At 47.8% G+C, this 11,060-nt stretch overlaps 1 pseudogene; it reads right to left on the reverse strand.

Moving 5' to 3' along the window:
- Nucleotides 1-459: 459 nt before the first annotated feature.
- Nucleotides 460-6,482, reverse strand: LOC149357963 (uncharacterized; annotated as a pseudogene).
- Nucleotides 6,483-11,060: the final 4,578 nt, after the last annotated feature.

Below are 11,060 nucleotides of genomic sequence, written 5' to 3' on the forward strand. Positions count from 1 at the left end.
CCCAGGTTCAGCTGGGTCTTTTGATTTTAAACCTTGACATGTGCCACTTTTTGTTGCACATTCAAACGTTGAAAGCTTAGTAATCCTTATGGCGAAAGATGTTCAGCGTATGCGGGAACTGCTAGGCAAGTTGTAGTACGTGTATTTTAGGAAAATACTTCCCAAACTTGCTGACATGAGCAAAAGGTAAAATTTTGCTCTGAACTAGCCGAGGCCATGCTGCTTAAAATGATATATATTTATTAAGGAGACGGCAAATGGCATTTTCTTAACTATGGCAGTTTTTTTGTGAATTATGTGAGATTGCGTGTATATAAATACTAGCAAAAAATCCAATAAAAGTGGGTTTTGATTACCAGCCTACTGCAATTCTGGAAGGCTGAAATGAATCCACAGCACTCCATTGTGGCACACCATGCATTCACAATGTGTTTTAGCACTGCATAAAGTGGCCTCTCACTACAAAAATTTATATTCGGCCAATATTGGCGAACACAGGTTTGTCATGCACATGCTACAGTAAACAGCTCATCAATATGCGGTAGCATTTCCCACAGTATTGTGCCGTACAACATTCTGAATATTTTCACTCTCTGAATGGCCCTTTAGACATGCACTCTAGCCTTTTCAATGTACGTCAGCTCTCTTCAGGGCTTCAGTTTCAGAGAACGGGCTCTCCTTTCCTAGGAATGGGGGTCTAATAATGCCCACACCACGAGATGCACACAGATCATCAATGAAAAAACCTCTGTCAACCATGATGTCATCAGTGAAAGACTCAAATTTGTTGAGAACGCCACAGTGCATTGTAATGGCTTTGCCATATGCTCGTCCACCAAATGCATTACTAATTAAAGTGATTCTGCCTCCTGGACTGACACATACAAGAAATTTTACAGTATAAGTAGATTTATACAGGGAGTAGGTGGTGGTGTAAACATTATTGGCCATGACAAGTTACAGGTGGGGGGCAGAGCCCCCCTCATGGCCTGCGGGAGGGGCCCACACAGCGGGTTCCTCCCTTACAAATGGTGTGCCAGACCCTGGGGGGCCAGCCTGGTAGAGGCACTGGTGATGGTGAGTCGTTGGTCTTGGAGTGCTGAGCTTGACATCAGCTGCTCCCAGTAAGTGAGTGCCACCTTTGGGGAGGGGGTGGAGGGTGCGGGTAAGTGGAACAGGTGAGCAGTACATGCAGAAAGTCGCCTGGTTTGCCACATAGTCGATAGGAGGAGGAGAATAAGTCAGGGAAACGTCCGTGCATGACCATCGGGTATGGGAGTGCGCGAGTTTGAAGCCTGCGCCAGAGCGCTGATTGCGTGGTTGATAGCGAAAGGTGAGGAGGTGCGTATGTCTGTCAGTTGGGGCGGTAGTGTTCTAGGCTGTCACTAAAATTTAACAGGCACTTCCTTTGGATGGAGGAGGTGGTGTGCTCTCCCGCCCGGAGGATCTCGGGCGAGGGCATGCGCCTCCTCGTTTCCGGATAATCCGGCATGTGCTGGCGCACAGATGAGCGTTACGGTTCTGGCGGGATTCCAGCGTCGGAGTATGGTGCTGGCTTGCCGAGAGATACGACCAGTGCTATAATTTAGGATTGCTGTTTGCGAATCGGATATAATCTTGGTGGCGGCTGAAGAGGAGATGACTAGAGCGATAGCCGCTTCTTCAGCCGTGGTTACGGATGAGGTAAGAATGGTTCCTGCCGTGATGGGGCGGCCGTGACTGTGAACATCCACAATGGCTGCCTGTGCGCCTGATGCGTGGAGCGAGGCATCAGTGTATGCCACATTGGCATCCTCTCCGTATAAACTCTTTGTAGTGGTAAGCCCGGGCCTCCCTGCGCTTTTGATCGCGCTCCGGATGCATGTGTTTCGGGAGGGGGGTATCTGAACTGCAGCTCTTATGGTAGCTGGGATTGTGTCAGTGTCGGGTATAATGCCGACAGGCGATATGCGAAGAGACTGCAGCAGAGCTCGTCCTGCAGGGGTGTGTGGGAGTCTGGCTAGTTGTGCCTTTTTAATGGCTTCACAGAGTTCCTCGTAAGTGTTACGTATTCCTAGTTGAAGAAGGCGCTCTGTGGAAGCGCATGGGAGAAGGCGTAAAGCTGTGCGCGTACTGCTCCTAATGAGGCCGTCTAAGCGTTTTCTATCTTTCGCTAAGAGGGGGAGATATGATACTGCGTATGTTATTCTACTGGTGATGTAAGCCTGTGTTAGCCGGTCAGCAGCCGACACGTCACAAAACTTGACCTTTCAACTGCAATTTCTGTACAGTCTATGACCCCTCTTACTCTACTGTACTTCTCAAAGTGCACAGGTATATTGTCTAACATCTCCTCTTTTGATGGCCACTCAATGGCTGATTCAAAAATTGCTGCAAGAAGAGGAAGTGTGTGAACCTGTGCACAGATGATGCACTGCATTGAAAGAGCACACCAACAGATGAAAATGAAATGGCTTGCCTCAGAAGAGTAAACACTAACAGAACTCTATCCTACGAAGTGGCTCCCAACTTGTCTCTCTCATGCCTCTCCAGGAGCTGAACAATCTTGTTGAGAATGTTCAAACTTGGAATACCGGGAAAGCACTCAGTTTGGATCTTGCAAAATCTTAGCGCGAAAAACAGGGACAGAAAGAGTAGACGACACGAGCGCTGACTAACAACTGGAAGTTTATTCGAAAACACGTTGAATTATAAAGGAAGAAGGTGCGATAAAATCGTTGGTCAAAAACCAAAATAAGAAAACTAAACACAACAGTCACCGCCAGCCCCTGCTATCAAGGCGCAAAGCACTTCTCCAGATATGCTACCTCTTTCTCCCGTGTAGCAACAGACGGTTTGGCCACGCACGTGTTATGAGCCTTATTTCCCTACACAACACGTTGTCATGCTTGTACACAATCGTAGTGTTGTCAAGGTCCGGCGAGCACATGCAGGTCCCGAGTTCCTTGCACTCACGGCAGTGCAAAACAAGGTTAGAAGAAACCGGTTTTCTGCAGTCCAGTGAGTTCTTGTGCTCCTACAGCCGCACGTTGATGCATCTGCCCGTTTGGCCGTAATACACCTCCCAGCAGGCCAACGGCACCTTGTACACAACCCCCTTTTCGCAGGCGGTGACCTCGCTGGCATGACTGGCAGTACACTTCCGCGGGTCCTGTCGAGGCAGTGTCTTGTCTAGCCTGTTTCGAACTGCCGCGCACACTCTCCCGAGCTTGTGATAAGCTGAAAACACCAGCTGCACATCATGCTTAGCTGCGATCTTCCGTAGTCGATGAGACCCCCCGTGTATGTATGGCATACATGCAACCTTCTGGCGTGGCCGGACCTTGACAACACTACGATTGTGTACAAGCATGACAACGTGTTGTGTAGGGAAATTTACGAGGCATATAGTATCGCCAAGGCTCATAACACGTGCGTGGCCAAACCGTCTGTTGCTATACGGGAGAAAGAGGTAGCATATCTGGACAAGTGCTTTGCGCCTTGATAGCAGGGGCTGGCGGTGACTGTTGTGTTTAGTTTTCTTCTTTTGGTTTTTGACCAACGATTTTATCGCACCTTCTTCCTTTATAATTCAACGTGTTTTCGAATAAACTTCCAGTTGTTAGTCAGCGCTCGTGTCGTCTACTATTTCTGTCCGTGTTTTTCGCGTTAAGATTTTGCAAGATGTATATTAACCAACTCGCCCAATATGCACTACTGTTAAATTCAGTTTGGAGTCTGTCGTTAAAAGTTCTGGGATTTTAAACTTCTGTGCGACATCATGCAGCACATTGGCCTGCGTTGGCTTGTCCTCATTCTGTGGTTTTTCTAACTGATGGAGAAGGTTGTGCAGCTCCGTTTCTCTGTGTCCTGAAATGAAAAATATGGTGGGAGCGGTGGTTGTAGTAGTAATGATAGTATAGTGGTAGTGGCAGTAGGAGCGCAAGTAGCAGTAGTAGCAGTACTAGCATTAGTAGTAGTAGCAGCAGCAGGAGCGGCAGTAGCCTATTTGGTGGAAAATTAAGCACTTAAGAAGTCAGTGGGATTACGAACCAAGGCCGATTCAATGCCAAGAGTAAGAGGAGAATTTGGGTAGCAACATGACAACAAAAGAGGTAACGTACCAGATTAGCATAGAGGAAAGGTAGGTTGGCGCACGATGAATCTAGAAGTAAGTGGTAGAGATAAATGCCAGAGTGAACAGGGCATGTGTCGGAATTTCACGATGGATGCAGAATGAGGTAACGAAGAGGAGGATGACGCTCTCAAACACTGTTAATATCATGCTGCCATAGATGTTATGAAGCTAATGTGCCTCATGCAATAGTTATGGTAATAGTTATGAAAAGTTACCTGTGAGCATTTCTTCATTTGCTACATGGATACCTGGACACGAGTTTAGCTCAGGAAGCCAGTCCTGGGCAGGTCGATCGGTAGTCCACACACATGAAGAAAGTTCTGCATAAATAATTTCACAAGCCAAGCACATGCAATTTGCTTACAGACTGCACACAATCCTTATGACGAATACAGAAACATACCCATGCAATAACTGATATTTCAAGTGCTTGTGGTCTGTGCCAGAACACACACAAAATCGTGTTGCCTCAAACCATGAAACAAAGCTTGGTATAGTGTTGGCCGCATAGTTACAAACATGGTGACAAGGCACAGTTGAAGCATTTGAAGCATGGTCAGCGGCAAAAATATGAGAAAAAATTGTACAACGCTTTCTAAAATGAGTACTTACCGCAGTTTTCACCTGCATATGGATCGACTGAAGGTGCGCAAGCGCAAGCTTCTTCCCGAGACTCGTGTGCATCTGGGTGATTGGTGGATGATTATCTCCTGAAAGATTGGCAATGCCGTCCGAGTCGTATTCAGGAAAAAAAAAAAACAGCGACACTTGCGGATATGCAAGATCCTTGCAATATATCAGTGAAATCAATTGAGCCGCTAATGTCCCTAGAAAGCGCCGCGTATCAAGCCCATGAACGCAATGAATCGAGAAACTGGCGAATGTAGGCGCCGAGATTAAGGCATAGATCACGCGCAGGACGCAATTCTTTCGCTAAAAAGTAAACATAGGAGTTCAGATAAAAGGTGGGCCTGCGCGAATGGGAATCTTATCTGGAATGAACCAACTGCCCGCGAGAACGTTCTACTACATAGGAGTTCGCTACGTACCTTGAATGGCCTGTCGTCTTCCTTCTGCTCGATCTTGGAGTTAATGAAGCGTCATGCGTCCGCGCAGGAACCTTCAACGAAGGGAAAACGCTTTTCTTCAGCCGCAGTAGACGAGGCTTTAGGTTGTCGCCTTGGAAGAAATCATAGTACCATCACAAAAAGTACGAGGAACTTTAGCGGCTAAAGTGGTGAAAGGCGAAAGCCTGAGTGCTGCATTCTGCTACGCGATTGTTCACTTCACATTCTGTTGGTGCATTAATTAACTGCCAATTAATGACGCTTAAGCTTCGCCTTTAGGAGTGGAATGCGACAGCGTGTTGTAGTGCTGCCATGGAGTCTAAGGAACGCCACCACCCGTTCGGCGCGATGCGTTGCCCTTTGAACGCAACGCTTTTTGAGGAAAGGAAATGGGGCTGTAATTCTCTGTCATCTCGGTGTACACCTCAGCCGCACGGTACAGGAAGGGAGTAAGTGTGAGTGAAAGAAGAAAGAGGGGCCGTAATGAAGAAAATGAAAATTGTATTTGAGGAAAGGAAATTACCCATTAACCGTCTCACATATCTCAGTAGACACTAGTCGAAAATTGTATTTGAGGAAAGGAAGTTGCGCAGTAACTGTCTCACATATTTCGGTGGACACCTGTCAAAATTCGCGCGTGGTGACGTCACGACAATTTGGACCAATCTGAAACGCGGACGAATACGCGTTGCTCGTCGGTATATTGGTTTTTGAGGAAAGGAAATGTATCTGTCTCTCATATCTCGGTGGACACCTAAACCTCGCCGTAACGGAAAGGGAGGAAGATGGGAGTGAACGAAGACACCGTATTCACTAGACGCACCTTTGTTCATTCTAAACCATCGAGCTGGCATGGCGGAGTGGTAGCGTGCTCGACTCGCACGCCGGAGACCGGGGTTCGATTCCCAAGCTCGGCCAATTTCTTACTCGGTTTTATTTATCTGGTCTGACTAGAAAGGTTAATTAGACTAACTGGCTAAGTAAGCAATTAACTAAACTCAGGCAAACTTACTTGGAGCGTCACTATACGATCCCTTTAATTGGTTGCATGGTTAGTAGGCAAAGTACAATTGGCCCCTTTTGAAATTCGCGCACTGTGACGTCACGACCGTTTCGACCAATTGAAAAGCGTGACATTTCTGTCGACAGCTCCTGCTTACAACGATGAGGCATTAAAGGCTTCCGCCTTAAAAGTTCACAGCAGCATAACCACTGAACGCCTCGATGGGCGCGAAGAACTTACCAAGGTGGCTCCAGAAGTAGTCTTCTTGCTTGAAGTGTTCACTGCGAACATACATCCCGTCAGCAATTTTTTTGCCTATTCGCATCTTCACGGCCCGCAATTTCTTCAGTTTCTTTTCCTTGGGGAAAGCATGCAGGCTTATTTTCCCCGATACGGCACGATTCAAGCATTGCGGCACGCTTCACATGCGATTGCTGCTCGCTTTTTTCCTTTTTGACGCGTCCGTGGCGTCCATTGCAAGCAGGCGGCCGGCTGCTCCGGTGGAGCTATCACCGGGTTACTGCTTCGGAGGAGTGCCGCGTGGCGCCACCGCCATCGCTGTGTGGTCCACTAAATGGACCACCTTTGACCTTGAACTTTGACTTGACGTTTGATTGTGAACTTTGATCCTGAACCTTGACACGGAATTTTGACCCTGCAAGTTGTCGGCAGACAGAGTAAGAAAGTCACGTGGTAATCACGTTGTGTCCCGTTGTTAAATTCATAGTCGTGACATCAGCCAGAGATGTGCGCTTGACTTAGATGCTATGGAGGAAGGACCCAACTGAAAAAACGACCTCGGCCCTATGTTGGGCCAAAGTCGGTAGCCGGCCTGGCCGACCTTGGCCCTAGCTTGGCAAACTAGGTTGGGCCGAGGTCGGGATTGGTTATTGGCCTCACACCGGCCGACCTTTGGCTGCCAACATAGGGCCGAGGCCGTATGCCGACTTTGCCGTCGCCAGCCAGTGCCCTGATAGACTGTGAATCAATGACAAATCGTTGTTACCTTATCTATAAATGACGTTTGAAAACTAAATTTTGGCCATGAGGAATCCGACCTGTATGCACAGGCATCTTGAGGAGACACAAACAATGAAGACGAACTTGCAGCAATTATTAATGGGCTCCTTTATGCAGACATCAGTATACAAGCAGTTCCACTTGCTGTAAACGCACGCGTACTGTGCAATCTTACAAAATACTGAAAAACACCAAACACATTTCAGCCATATATCTTTTATTATTATATTCGCAATCACTTTCAACAGGAATGCTACCGGATGATTGGAAGGTGGGGAAGGTCATTCCGGTCCACAAATCAGATGTAAAGGACACTCCACTGAATTATCGCCCCATCTCCTTAACCAGTATGCCTTGCAAAATCATGGAACATATATATGTCATATATCTATTCCCATGTCGTAAACCTCCTAGATTCTAGCAATTTTCTTCATCCGGCTCAGCACGGGTTTCGTAGGGGACTTTCCTGCGAGACCCAATCAGCAATCTTCACTTTCGACCTGCATGCTAACCTCGACCATAACATACAGACCAATGCATTATTTTTAGATTTCGCGAAGGCTTTTGACAAGGTACCACACCAGTGACTATCACTGAAACTAGCCTTTTTAAATTTGCACCCTAATATTCTAGACAGAATTAAAGAATTCCAGCTAGCCGTTCTCAGCTTGTTTCTATCAACAATCACAACTCAAGCACTCTCCCCCATAACATCCGGTGTTCCGCAGGGATCTGTGCTCGGCCTGCTTTTATTCCTAATATGTATTAACGATCTGGCACCACAAGTATCGTGTAAAATTTGCATATTCGCCGATGACTGTGTAATTTATTGTACCGTTACTAACATTTCTGGACAAGTGGCTCTTCAAAATGACCTCAACCGCATCCATGAATGGTGTGACCTCTGACTAATAACACTAAACGCTAAAAAATGCAAACTCGTCTCATTTCAGCGTCAACGCAACCCCCTTATTTTTTCCTATACAGTTGCCAACTCATCTATAGAAAGCGTCCAATCATTCAAGTACCTCGGTGTAACTCTGTACCGATCTTTCTTGGCGAATACACATAACCACAATCATATCATCTGCCAATAGATCTCTAGGATTCTTAAACCATTATCTTCGTCATGCACAGCAGCACGTGAAACTTCTAGCTTACAAAACCCTTATTAGACCTAAACTCGAGTACGCCAGTCCCATCTGGAATCCACACCAAATATACCTAACAAATGCACTCGAATCAGTTCAAAACCGCGCCATTCGCTTCGTTCATTCTGCTTATTCATATACAATCAGCGTTTCATCTCTAAAGAATAATTCCGGTCTCGAAAGCCTTGAAGCTCGCCGTCGCGTCGCCTGCATGTGTTTTGCTCCACAAGTTTTTCCATAGCACTCTGAATCAAACACCTTACATTTCTCATCCGACCCGCATATCTCACCGCACCGCACATCCGTTTCAGATCGTCCGGCCTCTATCGCGTACTGCAACTTTTTCAGGTCTTTTTTCCCCGCACCATTGTTGACTGGAATGCCCTCCCCGCCGATGTTGCCGCCATCACGTGCCCACCTTCATTCTTATCCGCTGTAACCATTTGTATCATACTGTAATGCGCCAATCAGCCAGCGCTTTATAACAGCGCTGCTATTCTTCAGGGTCGCTTGTTCAGGGTAGTGTGCTCTCAGGCAGGCTACGATAAAAGAAGAGAGCAAAAACAAATGCCACCACTTCAGAAAGGCTCAAAACAGCTCAGCAGTGATATTCCAACCAAATAATCCAGTGCTTTGTAGTCCAGACTCGGATATAACAGTAACCAGCCCTATATTCCATAACCATTGCAATATTCACTTTGAACCCAAAATAACATGCGGCAAAGGGCAAAATGCAATAAACTACAATTTCTGTCCTTTGTACATAGCATCCATTATGATATATTTGTGGGCAGTCTCAATGTCTTCACAACAGTATTATAAATGTTTTAGCTAAAATCAGAGCCTTATATACTGAAAAATTTGGCATTGTATGTACCATTGTAAATAGCACTAAACAATTGCAAGCAGTTTTAGAAATTCATTATTTTTACAATTGCATGAAATCTGATGCAGTATACAGTAGCAATAGACCCTTTAGAAAATTCAGTCTGGCAACTCGGCAGGCATCATCATCAGCAACTTTCGTCGGCGTCGTGCGCCATATTTTGGGCACCTTTGCCTGGAAGACGCGCAGCTATAGCGCTCTGCACAGCCTTTGCACTAGTTTCCACCTTGTGGCATGTCTGGTTGCGTTTGTGAAAGCGATGGCGGAAAATTTGCAGAGGTCGAGGGACCTGACTGTCACCCCGGGCGGATTTTCGGAAAGGCTTTTGGACTCCTATCGTCCGGCCGCACCTCTCAGCGAAGCTACAAGCCGGTATCACTGCGATCCGTCGACAGTGCGCGTTGCCGTGTTACCCTGCAGGTCGAATCTACTGTCGATAAAGGAGGGCTAACAACACTTGGACCGGACTCGACTACAAGCAGGCGCACTGCAGGGCGAAATGCGTGTGGATTCGGATACGGGCGCTCGATCAGCGATCTAGGCCTAGCGACGACTAGGGCAGTCGGGGACCAGCGCGCAGCTCGTCGCCCGGCGTCGCCGCAGGCTGTGTCGTTCACAGGCATGCTGTCGTTGCTAGAATCTAGCAAGCATCCTTTCTGGTAGCATGGCCGTTTTGTATTTTCTTGTGCGAACGTGAAGTAAGCTGAGCCTGCCGGCGTCATAAAAACGAGCTAATGAGTGTTCTCGACGTAAATAATAAACCCTGTGATAGGGAAATGAGAAAATATATCATTTTTCTGGGTCATTGGTCAATACCGAGTTGCTGGTAAAAGTGACAACTGTGGTACGAGCGAATTTGTTGCGAGAACCGCCTCGAATCTGCCGCTGGCCCGACGCTGGGGTCCGGCTCGACTGGCGCCCGCTAGCTCCGCTGCTGAAGGCGCCGTAGAAATTGACCATACTATTATTTTATTGTGAGATGATGCTGTTAACAGCAAAGCGGAGTGAAGAATAGGCCTTCAATTATAGCGCAGGCGACTTCCGAAGCGCCGGCCCCTGCCGCTTCGATGCGAAGCAGGCTATAGGCCTAGCGACGACCACGGCAGATAGGCAGCCGCAGAGCTCTTCGCCCGGAGCGCCCGCGAGCGGTGCCGTTGCCCAAAGCTCGCAACATCAGCTGGCATGCTTTGTCGCCGCTCGAGTATAGCTGGCAGTCTTTCTGATAACAAGGCGATGCCGTCTTTTCTTGCAATATTTGTACACCAAGCCAAGCAGCGCTCAGGAACTGCTGCGCTGCGGCGAAGTGCGACACCGGTTGTCGGCGGAGCTTGGGTAGAGCGGCGCAGCAGTGCTTGCCGCTGCGTGTGTCCCTGCTTGCTGTGGTGTGGCAGTTCGGAAGCGGCGCGACGGACGTGTTGCCGGACATGTCTCCCGCCTTAGCCAGAGTGCACAGGCCCTGACCGAACGAAAACACACAGCTGCTGCTGCACTCCGCCTATGTCGCCGTCGTTTGCTGCATGTTCGCAACGGAGAGAACGACGGCGCTCCTCGCCGCGCCGCATCGTCGTGCTCTTTTTCGCGCACACGGAACTCTCTATGAATGGACGTGGATGCTTGAAAATCCAAAACAAGCGCGTTTGAGCTACGTTTTGATTTTGTGACGCGCCGAAACAGTCGCCAGCATCGGAATGCATGTCCTCGAGTGCGCCGAAGGTGGCACCTTTATTTTTGTGCTCACTATACAGCGGAGCGGTTACACGGTAGAAGGAACTTTTCGCTGCTCTTTCAATACTTATATCATTTATTTTAATGTGAA

Source organism: Amblyomma mixtum, chromosome 3 (assembly GCF_055824585.1).
Source record: "Amblyomma mixtum isolate Tamu chromosome 3, ASM5582458v1, whole genome shotgun sequence".
Taxonomy (NCBI): domain Eukaryota; kingdom Metazoa; phylum Arthropoda; class Arachnida; order Ixodida; family Ixodidae; genus Amblyomma; species Amblyomma mixtum.